At 42.2% G+C, this 17,321-nt stretch overlaps 1 protein-coding gene across 4 annotated transcripts in view; it reads right to left on the bottom strand.

Annotated features, from left to right (window-relative positions):
- DOCK1 (dedicator of cytokinesis 1) overlaps window positions 1-17,321 on the bottom strand; it is a 543,687-nt gene that overhangs the window by 235,960 nt on the left and 290,406 nt on the right. The gene's annotated exons all lie outside the window — the stretch shown is intronic.

The raw sequence follows: 17,321 nt of genomic DNA, 5'->3' as shown, positions 1-17,321 counted from the left end.
AACGGGTGTTGAGGAGATGAGGAAGCAAAGTAACTCAGAAATAACTGTATGTTCAACAAAAGCCTTTCCTTCTGCAACATAATGCTGCTTTGACAGGATGGCAGAATGGCGCATTCACTATTGCTGGGAAGTGTAGAATATTTTCTGAAAATAATTTCTGAAAAGAAACTCCACTTTCACCCAAGATGAATTTATGGTTTCTTCTTTACCCTTTTTTTCTACTTTCTCCAGAAAGGAAAACTTCAGAACTAGTCTGCAGACCCTACTATTTAACTTGGGGAATTAAATAAACAATATGCTACAAGTTATCCTTTGCTACAGTTTGAATGTGGCCCCTTCAAAACTGCCAGTGTGACGGTATTAAGAAGTGGATCCTTTAAGAGCTGGGATTAAGCCCCTTATAAAACAGGTTTGACTTAGCCTTAGGTTGGCTTGCCTTTCCCTCCCACCAGGAGGGGACACAGCTTTCTCCCATCCAGAGGATGCAGCAACAAGGCGCCATCTTGGAAGCAGAGAGCAGCCCTCACCAGACAACCAAACTTGCTGGCACCTTGATTTTGGACTTCCCAGCCAGCAGAGCCACAAGAAATAAATTTCTGTTCTTTATAAATTACCAGTCTCAGGTAATTTTGTTATAACATCTCAAAGTGAGCTAAGACAGAACCTAACACTGGTTTACTTTGATTGGGAAATAACAATAGAAAGTGGAGGGAAAAAAAGAGGTAAGAGACATTGAATTTCAAAATAGTATCAATTGTTCAGAGTCCATATGGTCATGTGTGAGCTTTGAAAAAACACTGCTTCATTTTAGCACGAACCATACGGAGTCATTCTAAGGGAATATTTTTGGTTGGTAGAGTGAAAAAAGTTTAATAATCATAGGTATGACGGGGAAAATACTGAACAGATTGGGAGTCAGAAAACTTCTGTTCTAGTCTTGACTTTGGCCAAGAAGTAATGCAAGCCATTAGTTTTTGTCATTGAAGAAGATTTCCCCGTCACCACCTCCAACCAAGAAACTAGAAAGATTCCTTGCAGTTCAAAAAGTTTATGATTTGATGATTTCATTGGGAACCAAAGTGTCTCTGGCTCTACTATGACTGGTGTAAAAAGGAAATGAGCAGATTCTGTTTAGAGAAAACAATATTTTCAGCTGTAAAGTCTCACATATACTACTGCATATTAAGTCAAATTATAGTTGCATTTCTATAAACATCTGTATGTTAACAAGGATTCTCTTAGATTAATGAGACTATTTTCCACAATTTTTAAATTTCATAAAGATACTTTTAAAAAAATGTCAATTTTTATTTTATCAGACACATAGACCAATGGAAAAGAAGAGAAAACTCAGAAATAAAGTCACATTCCTAACTGTCCAATCCTCAACAAGGCCAAGAAAAAAGAAAAACTAACGGGAAAAGGACTCCTTTTCAATAAATGGGGCTGGGATAACTGGCTAGACATATAAATACAAATAAAACTGGCCCTTTGACTTCCACAATATGCAAAAATTAACTCAAGTTGGATTAAAGGTTTAAATGTTAACACCTCAAACTATTAAAATCCTAAAAGAAAACCTAGTTAATATCCTCTTGACATCAGCTTTGGCAAAGAATTTATGGCTAAGTCCCCATAAAGGTATTTCCATGTGGCATGTTTTTTCAGATAAATGGTATTAGCATACAAGACAACCTTATTCTTCACGATGCAAAAGCATATTTGAGTATGCTCAGATTGTCAGTATGCTGGCATTATATATCTGAAACAAGACTTTGTCATTACTTCCATGTGGTTCTGAAAACAGATAAGAAACTGTTAAGTGAACTCCAAATTCAATAACTGCAAATAAAGATATATTTTTTGCTATTTTTTAAGAGAAGGATGAAAAAAATCTTAGGAGCTCAGGGTCTTTTGGCCAAGCCCACCAAGCTGAACAGACTGCCAATACACATGACAGGCTTCCTGTCACTTTGGTTTCTAGTAAATCAGCATATTACCAGTTTATGAGAATTATAATCCATACACAGTATCACTAATGCAATCAAACCCAGTGTGAAACTACTTAAACCGCTTATGTTCTGCAGTTTCACGGAGGTAATGTGCAGAATCCAATTAAAAACACCAGTTTTCATCTGTTAAGACAGGAAATCAAGGACAAACTCCAGGTAAAGTGAAAGAAGAGGGTGTTAGCAAGTGTCACATTAGCACAGACGCTGGTTCTAATGTCCTTAATCTTTTCCTGTTTGTTCCCCTTCTCTTCTTTTCTCTTTCTTTGTCCTCCTTTCCTTCCGTCTCCCTCTCTTCCTCTCTTAATATAGCCTCCATGAAGCTAAAAAGCAAGCGTTCTGCCCTGATCTCAAGGCAGGATGCAGAGGCTGAGATTTCAACCAAATGGAGATGATGCCAGTTCTGACAGGCCCCATGCACTGCCCGGGACACGGACTCACCACAAAAAGAAAAAGTCACTCCCATTGTGAAGCCACTTTCTACTTGGTCTGACCCTTTTATTAAGTCAGCACTTTGGTGGGGTTTTTGTTGTTGTTGTTTTGATACTTCAGAACTTCACCAACCTTGAAAACACATGGCACTGATTTTGAAAATTAAGGCAAAGCGCGCTCTGATATATGCCTATGTTTCCCGAACGGCAAAGCTCTGGGGCAGCTGGGATGGGTGCGTTACTATTATTATTGAGACAGGGAAATCATGACTTTACCAAAAGGAAACTTTTGCCCACGTATGAGTGGGCTTTATCCTCGTCATTTCCAGCCCACGAAAAGGTGAGGTGGCCCAGCCCAACGGCTACAAGGCACAATCATCAAGAATACTCTTGGGTGCATCATTGCACTCTAGCCTGGGTGACAGAGTGAGACTCCATCTCAAAAAACAAAACTAAACAAGAATACTCTTGGGGCAGAGCCTTCCAGGACAAGCTGGCCCTCTAAGCGGGAGTGGTCTTCCCAGCAACAGCTGGCAATGCTTCTAAAGAGAGGCAACAGTCTCTCTCTGCCCATAAGTATCTGTATCCTGCACTTTCAGGTTGGTTTTGAGGGCTTGCTTGTTCTTTTTTTACTAAATTATGACTTCAGCATGAAGCCTGGCAGAAAAGCTCACAGATAGCTACTTCCTAACTTGGGTGCTTAAATATATATATAATGAAAGATACTTTTTTACTGGAGACAAACAGGTCTCCAGTAGCTCACAAGTGATGCCAAAGGGGAGTTTTTGTTTTTCGCTCTCCCTAAAGCAGCTCAAGGACATGGCAGACTACATCCTCTCTAGAAAACATTTTCCTTCATGCATTTCATTGTCAGCGCCTTCCCTAACTCCTGGGGATCAGGGATTCTATTACACTCAAGGAAGACCCTGTCTGGTCAAAGCTTAGGCAATTTACTGGGAGCAACATTTCCATGGGCTTTGTTTCAGATGGAAAGAAGCAGTTAGAAAATTCAGCAAAACAAACACAAACGAATACTCAGAGCCAGATTTACATAGAAGTGGTGCTGCTCCTCTTGGCTGTAGGTACTAAGTAATGAAGGGGAAATCTTGTTTCACTGCCCAGATTATTTTGATGCTTTTGCTTTTGTTGTTTTCTGGGTGGGGGGTTGTTTGCTTCTTTTTGCTATGGTAAAGTTGGGTTTTGACTATTTTGAAAATGTCCATGCATCATCTCACGTGGTGGTAGGACTTTTTTTCCTACTTATTTTTTGTTAGGTCAATTTAATACATTTTGAAATCAACCTTGGCATATTTTAAGCCTCTGAATGGGATTTAGTTACAAAAAGTGCCCATCAGTCAAAAAGCATTATCAAAGCCAACCTATTTCAGGGTCTGAAAAAAACAAGGCAAAGCTATTTGTTCACAATCCATCATTATTCGTAACTGCTAGCAGGAACTCAAGATAAACAGGTACAGAATTCAGCTACAGCTTCTGCTCTAAATTATCTTGGTTAGATGCACTGGCTGTCTGTGGGAGATGGACCTGGAAGGCTCAGGGCTACGTAACAGAGACCCTCCTTCTAGCAGCAGCATCAGGCAGACCACAGAGGGTCACCTGGAGCTGTGTAGGAATCCCGCAGGGAATTCAAGGGAAGAAAGGCAGGACAGGAAGACAAGGAAACCTTCCTGAGATTTATAAACAGCCCCTCCCAAATCCCAGGACTCCTGGGGATGTGGGCGAACAGGATTACAGGAGCTGTCCTTCGGATGTGGAATGTGGCTGGGGGTGTATTCTAAAGAAGGTTGATAGTGAGGCAGGAAGGGAGGGAAGAGTACTGCGAGAGGCTAAGAATGAAATGAGAAACAAAGGGAGGCCCTGGGTTAAACAGACGCAGGGCTCAGGGTGCCCTGAGGGAAACTGTACATGATGATTTAATGAGGGCAACTCATCCCCTCGTGAGGCGGAAAGAAGCGAGTGACCAGGCTGGATACTGACATTCTCACTACTGTGTCCCCATCACGCATAGAAATTACACGCCTATGTTTAAAATGACAATATCATAAATATGATTCTGGATTAGGAAAAGAGGAGGTGCGGCCTGAGAAGGAATCATGGTGGCCGAGCCTTTGTGTTACTATTGCTATGTAGACAGAACACACTTCTGAAGCCTAAGAAAAACTGGGGGCCTCTGCTTCCCTAAGGTAAACATCTGACATCAGGACCTGCTGGCCTGGCAGTCCTACCCGGGGTATACTTCCTGGTGGAGCTCCCCTCAGGTATGCCTGGAGATGGTTAAATGGATGATCTAACACGCTGGTGTCCTAATAGCAAACACCAGCACCACCCATGAAGAGGGGTTAGGCCTGCTGCCATCTAATCCTACAACAGCGGTATTACTGAGCTAAGCAAATGAATGGCCCACAGCTACACCCGTCAACCTAGAGAGACTGCAGAACCACAGTGCTGAAAGCTAGAAGCATGTCATGGAAAAACAGACACTGTTTGACTCTGCTTCGATAAAGGGCAAATGCAGGCGAGGCTTAAAAACATATTGTTTAGGGGGACACGAATATGCGATAAAACTAAAAAGAAAAGTGAGGGAAAGAATCCCCAATCCATGTAGAGACCACATCACGAAGAGGAAGAGGTGCACAGCTGAGCCGGGAGCTCCTCAGGGACTGGAGCAGGAAGCCGTACAGAGGCCCATTTTATGATTTCTCACCTCTGCACACGTATTTCTTCTCTTATGTGAATGATCTGTTTTGATTTAAAATTGAAAAAAAGAGAAGGAATGAAATGATGCTGATGAACATGACTGATCAGTTGGAAGAAGATTTTCTACTGGGGAAGCTCACAGTCCCATGTGCACTACAAGCCAAAGGGGCATCACTTCCCAAAGTGTGTTCCTGGGATGCTGGCCACAGCAGCCTGACAAAAAACAAATAAATAAGTAAGGAGCCCCTGGGTAAGGAAAGTCAGGAAACACTGTAATGCTGAGGTCTAATCCCTCTTCTACAAATTCTTGGTGTACATCAATGTATTCACGTTTCTGAAAGCGCTGCTACAGGGAAACATTTTTCATTCTGTTCATCTTGGTGTTATTGCCCAGTCTCATGTGATCAATCTCTTTAAGGAGAACTTATCACTACTCCAAGAAAACATCTGAAGAACACCCCAAAAATGATTCCAAATCACGTAAATTCTACCCTAGCTCGGAAGGACACAAAAGTATGAAGAATAAATCAGATCTTTCTTGGGAACATTCTAGGCATAGAACCTTTCCAAAGCATTAGAACATGTCATGGATTGCTTTGAACAAAAACTACATCTTGTTCTTTCTGTTTCCTACTTGTTACTCATACTGATGCCCGAAACACTTAACTTCCAAGTGGTATCTTAAAAATCAAAGAAAACACCTCTTTCTTTCTCTTCCCCTCCCATCAATATTCTGAGCTTCTTGAAATACACGTAAAAGAAGTATCTATGCATGGGTACACACAAACAAGAAGAAAGGTGTGTAAAGACATACAGCACGCTGTCAATCTTGCTGAGTAATCTAAAGGCAATAGCTAGAAAGGGGGTGGGGGAGAGGATTGATTAGCTTTGACTTTATACATCCTTATTGTATTATTTTCACTCATTACAAATAGCAGGTATTACTGTTAATTTTTTTAAAACAGGGAGGTTTTTTTTTTAATGAAACCATTTTTCCAAACGTGAATTTAAGAAGCAAGAAATCATCACAGAAGTGAGATGCAGGATAAGCAACGCCGAAGCAAACATGAAACTCTCCATCCTTTTTTTTCTTCTGTTTTGTTTTGTTTTTGGCAAGGGGTGGAAAGAGTGGGAATGAAAAAATGTTGACAAAATAAGTCAAATAATTAGCAAGGTACTTCCCAAGTCCTTAACAGAGAAGCTGCCATCATGGGCAGGCGTAGTTATGGATTTAGAAAATTTATCCTTCATTGAGGAAAAAAAAAAACACTCCTAAAAGAAATGAGCTTCACTTTGCTGGGTACTGCAAAATCACTACAGGGAGAGGCTTAACACACGCAGCCCCCCTGAAAGCACAGAGGGAGCTGAAGAAAATGAAGCAAGGTGCCTGTAAGGAGGAAGCACGGTCCTCCATGGTTCGCACCTGCCTGCTAAATCAAAGGCTGCGGGTACTAGAGGCTCTTTACCTTCTAATGGAAACACTTTCTCAACTTGTGTATGGATTAGATCTCACGCTTGCATATTCCTTCAAGCATACATGTGCATAAAATAATGTGTAAAAATAAAGTCTCACTTTTCTTGACACGCAGCCAGTGTTGTCCCATGGTGGCCTGGTAGAAGTTTGCTTCTAAAAACACTTTTACGTGAGAGCAAAGACCACAGTGATTCTTGAAATAATTTAATACCTTACTCAGGCACACACATCACTGAAGGCCGCCTTGTAAACAAATCCGAGAAATCAGTGAACTGGGGTTAAATGATGCTACTTCCGTGAGAATATCGTCCTCGGAGTCATTGAAAGAACTCACATAGTGAGTGTCACATGACACAACCACTTGTGATGGGTGAGGAATATGCTTATTCTCCAAAGCATCCAGTTCTTCAGGGAGGAAAACACACTGTATTCTCAAATGCAAATTTAATTTTACCTGCAGGTTTCAATCTTTTCAAAGGGCACTACTTTAAAACTCTGGAATATTGGCACACTGGGCAGAGCTTTCAGAACGTGCAGCAGGCTGGCTGACGCTGACAGGAAACGATTTGCAAGAGTCCAAAGATGGGGAAAGGCAGGTGTGTGCAGGGACGTCTTTGCATCTCAGCACACATCCGATCCGGATTCAGGGCTCCCATCCAAGGGGTGGCCTACCCAGCAGGGCTGGACCCTCTGCCATATCTTCCCTTTTCACCAGGTATATGCAGTACTTTAAGTATGTTTAGATCTATAGTCCTTTGGATATATACCCAGTAATGGGATTGCTGGGTCAAATGGAATTTCTATTTCTAGGTCCTTGAGGAATCGCCACACTGTCTTCCACAATGGTTGAACTAGTTAATCGTTCTACTATAAGGACACAAGCACACGAATGTTCATTGCAGCTCTGTTTACAATAGCAAAAACCTGGAACCAACCCAAATGCCCATTGATGATAGACTGGATTGGGAAAATGTGGCACATATACACCGTGGAATATTATGCAGCAATCAGAAATAATGAGGTCGTGTCCTTTGTAGGGACATGGATGAACCTGGAGAACATCATTCTCAGCAAACTGACACAAGAACAGAAAATGAAATACTGCATGTTCTCACTGACAGGCGGGTGATGAACAATGAGAACACAAGAACACAGGGAGGGGAGTACTACACACTGGGGTCTGTAGGGGGGAAATAGGGGATGGACAGCAGGTGGGGGAGTTGGGGAGGGATAGCCTGGGGAGAAATGCCAGATGTGGGTGAAGGGGAGGAAGGCAGCAAATCACACTGCCATGTGTGTACCTATGCAACTATCTTGCATGTTCTGCACATGTACCCCAAACCTAAAATGCAATAAAAAGAAAAAAAAAGTATGTTTAGAAAAACAATGGTGTCTGAATTTTTCTTATTTGGCCAATTATCGGTCTATAATTTTTGCTATGAAGAAAAAAATCAATTCAAAGTTCAATAAATGAAAGGTGTGAAATGTCAGCGGCAAATATGACAATAAAAAGCGCACGGACAGTTACGTTTCCTCTACGAAACAGCAGGCCCTCATCAGACCACATCTCAAGACCCCAAATTCACTAACAGGGCAGGGGCTGGCAATGTCTATAAAGACAGCAAATCGGAGACACAGATGGCAGCTTGGCGAAGGCCAGCAGACGAATCAGGAGCATGGCTAAGAGGAGGGTCTCTCCTTTTACGAGGTCTGACAGCATCAGCCCAGAACCCGAGTCTAGGAGTCTGCTGAATACGCTGAGACAATGTCCTGCCTGACAGATGAGACATGAAAATCCCGTCGGTCAGGCAAGTTGCCCTTGGCTTTCCTTAGCTGCCCTTCCTACAGAGTGAGGGACTCAGCAGCCCAGCTGAGGCTTTAAAAAGGATCCTAGACACGGCTGCAGAGTTTCACTTCTGCAAGATGAGTAAGTTCCAGAGATCTGCCACACAATGCCGTACCCGCAGTTAACAGTACCGTAATGTACACATAAAACTCTGCGAAAGGGGTGCATGTAAAGTGTTCTAATAAAACAAAGACAATAAAACAATAAAGTAAAACAAAATACGTTAAATATCACGGATCCTATACCAAGAGCTACTGGCTGTAATACATTTAAGTCATTAAGCACTTGTCACATTCAGAAATCAGCCACAAGAATATTCTGTTTTTATTTTTCTCTTTGAAGAAATTCAGTAGCACCTAGAACAATGCCGCGGAGGGAGAGGATTTGCATTAGGCTTTAGACTTCCTGAGGCTGAGGAATCCTCAAAGAAGGAAAACAGAAAGAGGAGGGACAGGGGGACGGAGAAGCAGAGGCCATCCTGCACGAGCCTCCACCTGCCAGAGGGGCAGGGCCACGAGCCATGTGTCCAGCACCCATGTAGTCCATGGCTGGAGCCACCCAGGGAACAGGCAGTGGCTCAGAGGCAGGACTCAGGGACAGAGTGAAGAACTAAGATTCAACAAGACAGAGCAAGAAGGAAAAAGAAACAGCTCTGCCTTAGGTCCTGGGAGATGCGCATTTCCTGGTTTCCTGGGCTCAGCCTGAGAGTTATTCCACAGTAATCACAGAAAGCCCTCCTCTGACTGCATTATCGTCCAAATGCACATGCCCTACATTCTTCAGAAGAAATTCTCAGGCATCAGTCCCTTTACAGCCCCTCTAATGCCGCCTGTCACCTCCTTGGCTCTCCACAGCTTCCATGGGAGTACTTTGCCGAGACAAGCAGGAGCCATTCTTTCCAGGATGAGCACTGGGGCCACCTGATGTGGATCTGTGGAAGCCCACAGCTCCTGTTGATGGCAGCACAGTGGGGTCTTTACAGTGGTTTCCATAGGTAATGGGCCAATAACCACCAAATGTAAGACTTCATAAAAAATTCCATTCTCACTGTGAGGGAACCAAGAAAAGGAGAGAAATCTTTTCTTATTTCTTGATTGGGGTTGAGGGGAAGTCTGGTATTGCATTGTAATGCATCTGAGTGGCGATAAAGAGAGAAAGATGATTTGTCCCAGCAGCATGGCAGTTAAGCTTGGAATTTCCTCAATCCAAGTCTCTATGTCCTTGGAAAACTGGACATATAGGACTTACCAAACCCTGCAGACTTACTAAGTTGAATCAAATTAAAATGAGATTTATTAAGTAGGCTCTTGATGGAATTTCTCTGCTGAGAGATTCTACATATTTAGGTGTGTGTGCTAACAGGAAGAGGTGAGCACATGCATTTAGAACCACCTTTGCAACCCCTGGGACACTCTGGAATTCTTTCCATAAATTCTATGCGTAATGTTTCATCGCCCCGTTGCGGGACGTGTTTGTTTTTGCGCCGCCTCTGATGGAGCACCTACTGATGTGAGTCATTTTCTCGCACTTTCACTACTTGTCCATTTTCCAATCCATCATTTTAAAATGAAAGGCGGCTCCACTCAAGGAAAGAAAGGTGGGGTTGATGATGCCCTTTAGGCACCCAGCTCTAGTGGTATACTGTGAAATACACCCCAGGTCTGTACTGCTACCTCTGATAGTGAGGAGGAGATGGGCCTCACTCCTGCGTCTATGATGTCCTGAAGGTCACCAGGTTCCCAAAGGACGCACAGGCACCACCCAATCCCCAGCTCTGCTCTTCTGGCAGCTGCTTCTGGCCCTTGCTCCTATTTCCAATCTCCAACTCGAATGAGATTTTCCACACAGGATGACCTCAGATTTTGCTTTATTTTATGAAAATCCAACTCAGGCCCTAAATCATGCACACACACTTGCATTTTCATTCTTAAACCCCAAAAGCAAGCTCAATTTTCTCCTAATTTCTGGGATTTAAACAGTCAGACTCATCCAGTGGAATCTCAGTGTAAAGAACATTATTATTCCCAGTTGTTTGTATGGAACAGTTTCTGTCTCAAATGCTAACAGATGAATGGCCCCTTCACCATATCTCTTGCCAGAAGTAACCCTTGATAGGATATACTTCTCAAAGCTGCCACTTGTTGTAGGTGGAAATAACGTTAAAAAGCAAGGAACTGATTCTGGATTACCAGAGAAATTTCAGTGTTTCTAGTTATACAGTGAGAGAATAAATTCAAAGATGTTTCCCTTTGGTTAAACACACATTAAAAAAAATGCAATGTAGGTTAAACTTCTCATTGCTAGATAAACAAGAGAGACTGTATTAATTACCACTTGGTAAGTGGTAGCATTATACACAGTGAACTAAATTTAATTAATAAAGAAGCTTCACAGTCTTAACCATAGACAACACAAAAATACTGCAATAGGCAATTAAATTAGAAGTTTACCCAATGTCTTTAGAGAATATTTCAAAGTACTAATAGATGATATCGTGTTGACAAATTTGAAAGTGGGGTGCTAATCCACAATGAAGCTCGGTGATCTCAATGTTCACTATGTCACATTCTGTCATGGTTTTAAAAAGATGAAATGGGGTCATGAAATCTTGGCTTCCTGGTAATATTCAAATCTGAGGCATTAAATATAATATTCAAAAGGATAAATGACTGATTACTGATTCTTATTTTAGTGAAACAACTCATGTTAAGCTAATAGATAATCATTTTTCATATGGTTACAGAGAATAATTATGGAAACTATTTCAATATAGAAACTATCAATATAGAAACCATCAATATAGAAAACTAAATTACATCAGTCATCATAATAGCTGCAGTATGAAAAGCCTACAGCAAAGATACCCCATTGGGTTGCATGAAGTACTTAAATAAATCAGCTGGAGATGAAAATCCAATACTGGCTGTCCAGGATTGTCTTGTCAAGTCTTTTCTCGGGGGAACGTGGGAGGACAAAGGTACCAAACATATATGACTGTCCATTTAATGCAATTACTACATTTTGGTACCCATAACTGGAGTATTCCCATAACTAAGAAAGCAAGATTCTTCCACTTCACAATGACAAAGATGTTACTATTCCCAGTTGTTTGTATGGAACTGGTTCTCACTCAGATACTAACAGATGAATGGCCCCTTCACCAAATCCCTTGCCAGAAGTAACCCTTGATAGGATATACTTCTCTAACTCTGCCCAAATCACAGATGAGGTCGGGTGAGCCTACAATCTAGTGTATGTAAGAAGCAAAGGGGAAAAACACTGAATTCTCTTGTGATCAATCAAAGGCATCAATTCATTCTTAAAATTTGGGTCTAAATACAGTATTAAAATTCTGCCCAACAACTTAGGCTATAAGTCAGGGTTCAGAAAACTATAGCCTATGGACCAAACCAGGCTCACCTCCTGGTTTTGTAAATACAGTTTTGTGTAACTCAGCAGCTGCACATTTGTTTACATAGTACCTACAGCTGCTTTTCTGCTTCACCAGCAGAGTTGGGTGTTCATGACCTTTGAAATGTTATGACGTCACGGCCTTCAAAGTCTAACTTATCTATAATGAAACTCTTTAAGAAAAACTTTTAACACCTGCTATGAACTACTCTTTCAATCAACATAATAAAGTCAGTTGCCTATTAAGGCAATCCCAAAATGTCCATGTTCTCGGCATGTACAAGAATGAATACTCTCCTATTTTCCTGGGAAAAGAGGAAGAGAACGTCCCAGTCTTCCAGAAGTGTTCTTGCTGCATTCAGGTACAAGTTCAACCAGGCCAGAATAGGCCTATCTTTTGCTTCACTGAAAGTTCCACCGTTCATCCGGCATTTCTGGATACAATTCCTAATCACCCTCAACTTCCTGGTAAAGAATCTTTCTGCCATAGATGCCTGACTTCCTCACATTTAGGGACTGCCCTGTGCTTGTGGACTCGCCTCACGGTGGTGCTGATAACAGTGCTCAGTTTCACAGAGATTTCAGGAGGACTAAGGTGAGATCAGGATTTAATTCTCATAAAGCTCTAGAACTATGACCAGCAAGAACTGGTTGGCATTAATTGAGTTCGCTCAATTAAGACTAGAGGATGAGGGAAGGCTGGTCCTAGTCCCTGTGAAGTGAAGGCAGGTTTTGGGTGAAATCTCTCCCAAAACCTGCCTTCACTTCACAGGGAATAGGACCTCCACTGCCAAGAAGAAACTGAAAGGCAATAGAAGTAAAATACTTAGTAGGCCACTAAGTGTGTTTATATTAGGGGGAGCAAGGTGTTAAATACGGTAAAAACAGAAATAAAAAGATTCAAAAAGATTCAAATCGGAAAAGACCTGCAGACGTACTGAACAGCAACACACTGTTAAGTTCCAACATAGCAAAACTTTGAAAACTGGAGCAGGAAAGGACTCTTGCACTATTCTGTATGACCAGCTCTTGAGTTTTCATATCCTATCAACATTTCATAGCTCATAATATGGTCAAAAATGAAAACAAAAGAGGAATGTATAAAGCAGAGAACACAGCGTCTGGCTCTTTGGGAAGTTCACGAGGTTCTTTATTTATTGAGCTCTGGATTCCACTGAATAAATGCCATTCAGGGGGTGGAGGGGGACTTGAGAGAACTTACAGCGCCTATGTTCTGCTCTCATAGTACTAATCACATCAAGACTATCTTATCCAAAGAACATGGGTAGGAAATCCACAACAAACAATTTGGTACGTTGACAGCATATAAGTAAACAGTGTATTCTTATCTACATGTATGTTTAAGAATATATGGTAGGCCGAGCATGGAGGCTCACACCTGTAATCCCAGCACTTCGGAAGGCCGAGGTGGGCAGATTACTTGAGGTCAGGAGTTGGAGACCAGCCTAGTCAACATGGCGAAACCCCATCTCTACTAAAGATACAAAAGTTAGCTGGGCATGGTGGCAGGTGCCTGTAATCCCAGCTACTCGGAAGGCCGAGGCATGAGAATCGCTTGAGCCTGGGAGGCAGAGGTTGCAGTGAGCTGAGATTGCACCGTTGCACTCAAGCCTGGGCCACAGGGTGAGACTCTAACTCAAAAAAAAAAAAAAAAAGACTATACAGTAGACGACAATGTAATAGATGGTGTTCTAAAAAGTCACGTTTTAAACTATTTTGGCAAACTGAATCCCTCTAAGTACATGATAAACAGTGGATATACGAAGCCAGCCTTAATCAAAATGAGCGTTTATTCGGTCAGGTTTACTTGCAGGTAAGTCATACCCGCATGAAAGCAATTTGCTTAAAGTGCGTTATACCCACGGACGACAACTCCTTTAAAATCACTGACTCTATTCTGCATTCAAACAGAGAGATTACACATGCTTGTCAAGAAATGAAGAAGAGGGGAAGTCTATGGGAGACCGCTGCATTTTACATGGTATATAGACATTTCTGCTTTAATGGAGCTTATTTACATTTCACGGCAAACATCACCCTGTCATACGAATGCAATTTAAGCTGATTTCACTTCAGCAATGTTTAAAAATGTCCTTTAAGTACTAACACAATATGTATTGCCATCAAAGAAGCAAAAGTCCAGCGACGAAATTTACACATGCCTAATGTATGAAAGGGAAACATTTCTTCAGAAAGCCACATGCTGTTCGCTGTGGGGACCTGCCTCCATCCACTCACGCCACCAGGAGTGGGTGGTTGCCAACATGTGTCTTAGTTCAGATTTAATCGGCTTACCGTGTTTTCTCAGTAGAGGTTCTGTCAAATATCAAATCGAATGCATCATGCAACTCACCCACCACAACAGAGAAGGAATGTGGAAATCCCAGGGCTGACAGACCCACAGGACGAACCAGGTAGCCAGAAGCTACACTCCTTCATCCACACTGGAGTCGGAAGGAGAGAAAGCTCCACAAGTGAAAATGTTCATTAGCACCCAGGGACCAAAAAGGAAAGAGTCAATAACATATGAATCTGAAGGTGAAGATGCTGGTTCTCTAACATTTTCATGGTGTGAATGAATCACAAGTCTTATTTTAAGGGACTCAGAAGTATCATCAGCAATTCCATGTGACAATATTTACTCTGCTGGGAAGGAAAAAATCAGTACCATAAAATGAATTTCCTCATTGTCATATTTGGGTTCAGATAAGAAAAAAAAATCAATAAACATTATCTTCTATTAGAACTTAGGACTATCCAGTTCAGATACCCCAAGGCCTGCTAATGAAAGGGTAACCTTAGGTTTGCCCTAATCTAATCATCAAACAGAGCCAGGCCACCCACAGTCAAATGGGGAGGGGGACTGATCTGGGGGTGGGTCATAGGACAGCAAGTCACGTGCAAGGATGGCTTGTCCGACTGGCCAGGAGCTGCTATTGAGGGTATCGGCTATCACGGCCTCTGAAACCTGCATTTACTTCTTACCTACTCAACCCTAGGTGATCTCTTTCAATATTTAACAAATTCTGAAACAGATGTCTGGGACGAACACTGAAAACACATATAAAATGAATTTACGTTTCCTTTCAACTTAATACTGAGTAACAGATCTCTTGACAAAGCTACTTCATCTTTCGGGTGACTCAATTTCCAAACACCCATCTCAATTTATTTTTTTAAAAAGACGGCCAGGCACAGTGGCTCGTGCCTGTGATCTCAGCGCTTTGGTTGGCCAAGGCGGGTGGGTTGCTTGATGTCAGGAGTTCAAGACCAGCCTGGCCAACATGGCGAAATCCTGTCTCCACTAAAAGTAGAAAGATTAGCCGGGCGTGGCGGCACGTGCCTATAATCCCAGCTATTCAGGAGGCTGAGGCAGGAGAATTGTTTGAATCTGGGAGGCGGAGGTTGCAGTGAACTGAGATCACATCACTGCACTCCAGTCTGGGAGACAGAGTAAGACTCCATCTCAAAACAAAACTAAACAAATTTTCAAGTTTTTTTCTTGAATCCATGGGAGCAGCCAATAAATGAGCACAAATGGGGAAAAGTTCTGTAGGATTTCCTCTCTTGCTTAAATGACAAGAACGTTCTGGAATCTTAAGACCCTCCCTTTCCCCTCTCAACCTAGGACGGCTTAGGAGATCACCAAGAGGCCTCCATCCAGGCAAGAAGGAGAACATGCCAGGGAGCGATGATTGCTGAGATACGGGGATGTGGATGAAGCCATGAGCGTTTGTATAACATTCTAGCCATACTGACTTTAAACTATGGACACTGGATTTTTTTTAAATAGAAAAAAACAAGCAACATTTACAAACAAAATGCCCTGCCTTTCTTTGAATCTAAAAAAAAAGGAAATGAAAATTGTATTAAAAATGTATTAAAGTAAGTTTTTGGTTTTTTTTTTTTTTTTTTTTTTGAGGCGGAGTTTCACTCTTGTTACCCAGGCTGGAGTGCAATGGCGCAATCTCGGCTCACCGCAACCTCCGCCTCCTGGGTTCAGGCAATTCTCCTCCCTCAGCCTCCTGAGTAGCTGGGATTACAGGCACGCGCCACCGTGCCCAGCTAATTTTTTGTATTTTTAATAGAGACGGGGTTTCACCTTGTTGACCAGGATGGTCTCGATCTCTTGACCTCGTGATCCACCCGCCTCGGCCTCCCAAAGTGCTGGGATTACAGGCGTGAGCCACCGCGCCCGGCCTAAAGTAAGTTTTTGACTTTTACTTTAACTTTGGATAATGGACTAACATATAAGAACCCAGAAGTGAGGGCTGCACACGCATTTAGAGTTCGGCACAGCTACAGAATGTGCCAAAACACAAATTAGGTGAATTGGACATGGGGACAGCTGCGGCGCTCCAGTGCAGTGTGATTAAAGTGAGGACTGTTGACTTCTCCAAACACTCAAGAATACAAAAAAGAAACTGTTTATGGAAAACATGGAACTGACAGTTTGTGTGCCCTCAGAGGTCATTAAACATAACTAGATCCCAGCACTTTGGGAGGCCGAGGCGGGTGGATCACGAGGTCAAGAGATCGAGACCATCCTGGTCAACAAGGTGAAACCCCATCTCTACTAAAAATATAAAAACTCAGCTGGGCATGGTGGTGAGCGTCTGTAGTCCCAGCTACTCGGGAGGCTGAGGCAGAAGAATTGCTTGAACCCAGAAGGCGGAGGTTGCAGTGAGCTGAGATCGTGCCATTGCACTCCAGTCTGGGTAACAACAGTGAAACTCCGTCTCAAAAAAAAAAAATAAATAACTAGAGATTTTTTTTTTTTTAATTCTGTACTTTTCTCATTTGGAACTTGGTATTTAAAAGCAAAATGCTTGCTTTCCAATGTTCAGTGGCTTGCTATCACATCACCCGTAAGCCATGCTACTAAGTAAATACATCTGAAGTCGGGTCGTCAATTCTTAGACCAAATTAGCAAAAATACTTTATTGTGCGGACAGCATACAATGTCAAGGGTAGACGATTAGAATTATACGCACAGGGTGTTCGTCATCTTAAAAAAAAAATCAAAGCACATATCCTGTCCACTATGACTGAATCTCAGCAAATGACAGTGTCAAAGGAGTGCTGAGGATAATGAGAAGGCCTTGGCACCACGATGCCATTATAGCTGGAACCGGAAGGGTGTGAAGTGGGCTCTGTGGTATAGATGCGATATGTACAGTGTGATGAATCACGTTAAGGGCTGTTATCCAAAGAAGAAAACGCGATAGTATCACTGAAATTAGACTGGAGAGGCTTAGAGTGCTATCTAAATGCAAAATGATTTGGGTATATTGCTGTTCCAGGGCCTGTTTTTATTTCAAAGTGTAACTAATACAGTGAGATAATGAGGTACAGCTAATGGCAACAAAAGAAAGCCCGGTCAAAGCCACTCTCTAGCCTGGCTGGACGTATCA

This window comes from Callithrix jacchus, chromosome 12, assembly GCF_049354715.1.
Source record: "Callithrix jacchus isolate 240 chromosome 12, calJac240_pri, whole genome shotgun sequence".
In the NCBI taxonomy this organism is placed as follows: Eukaryota; Metazoa; Chordata; class Mammalia; order Primates; family Cebidae; genus Callithrix; species Callithrix jacchus.
Note: the sequence above shows the minus strand (reverse complement) of the source record. Positions and strands in the feature narration are given on the sequence as shown.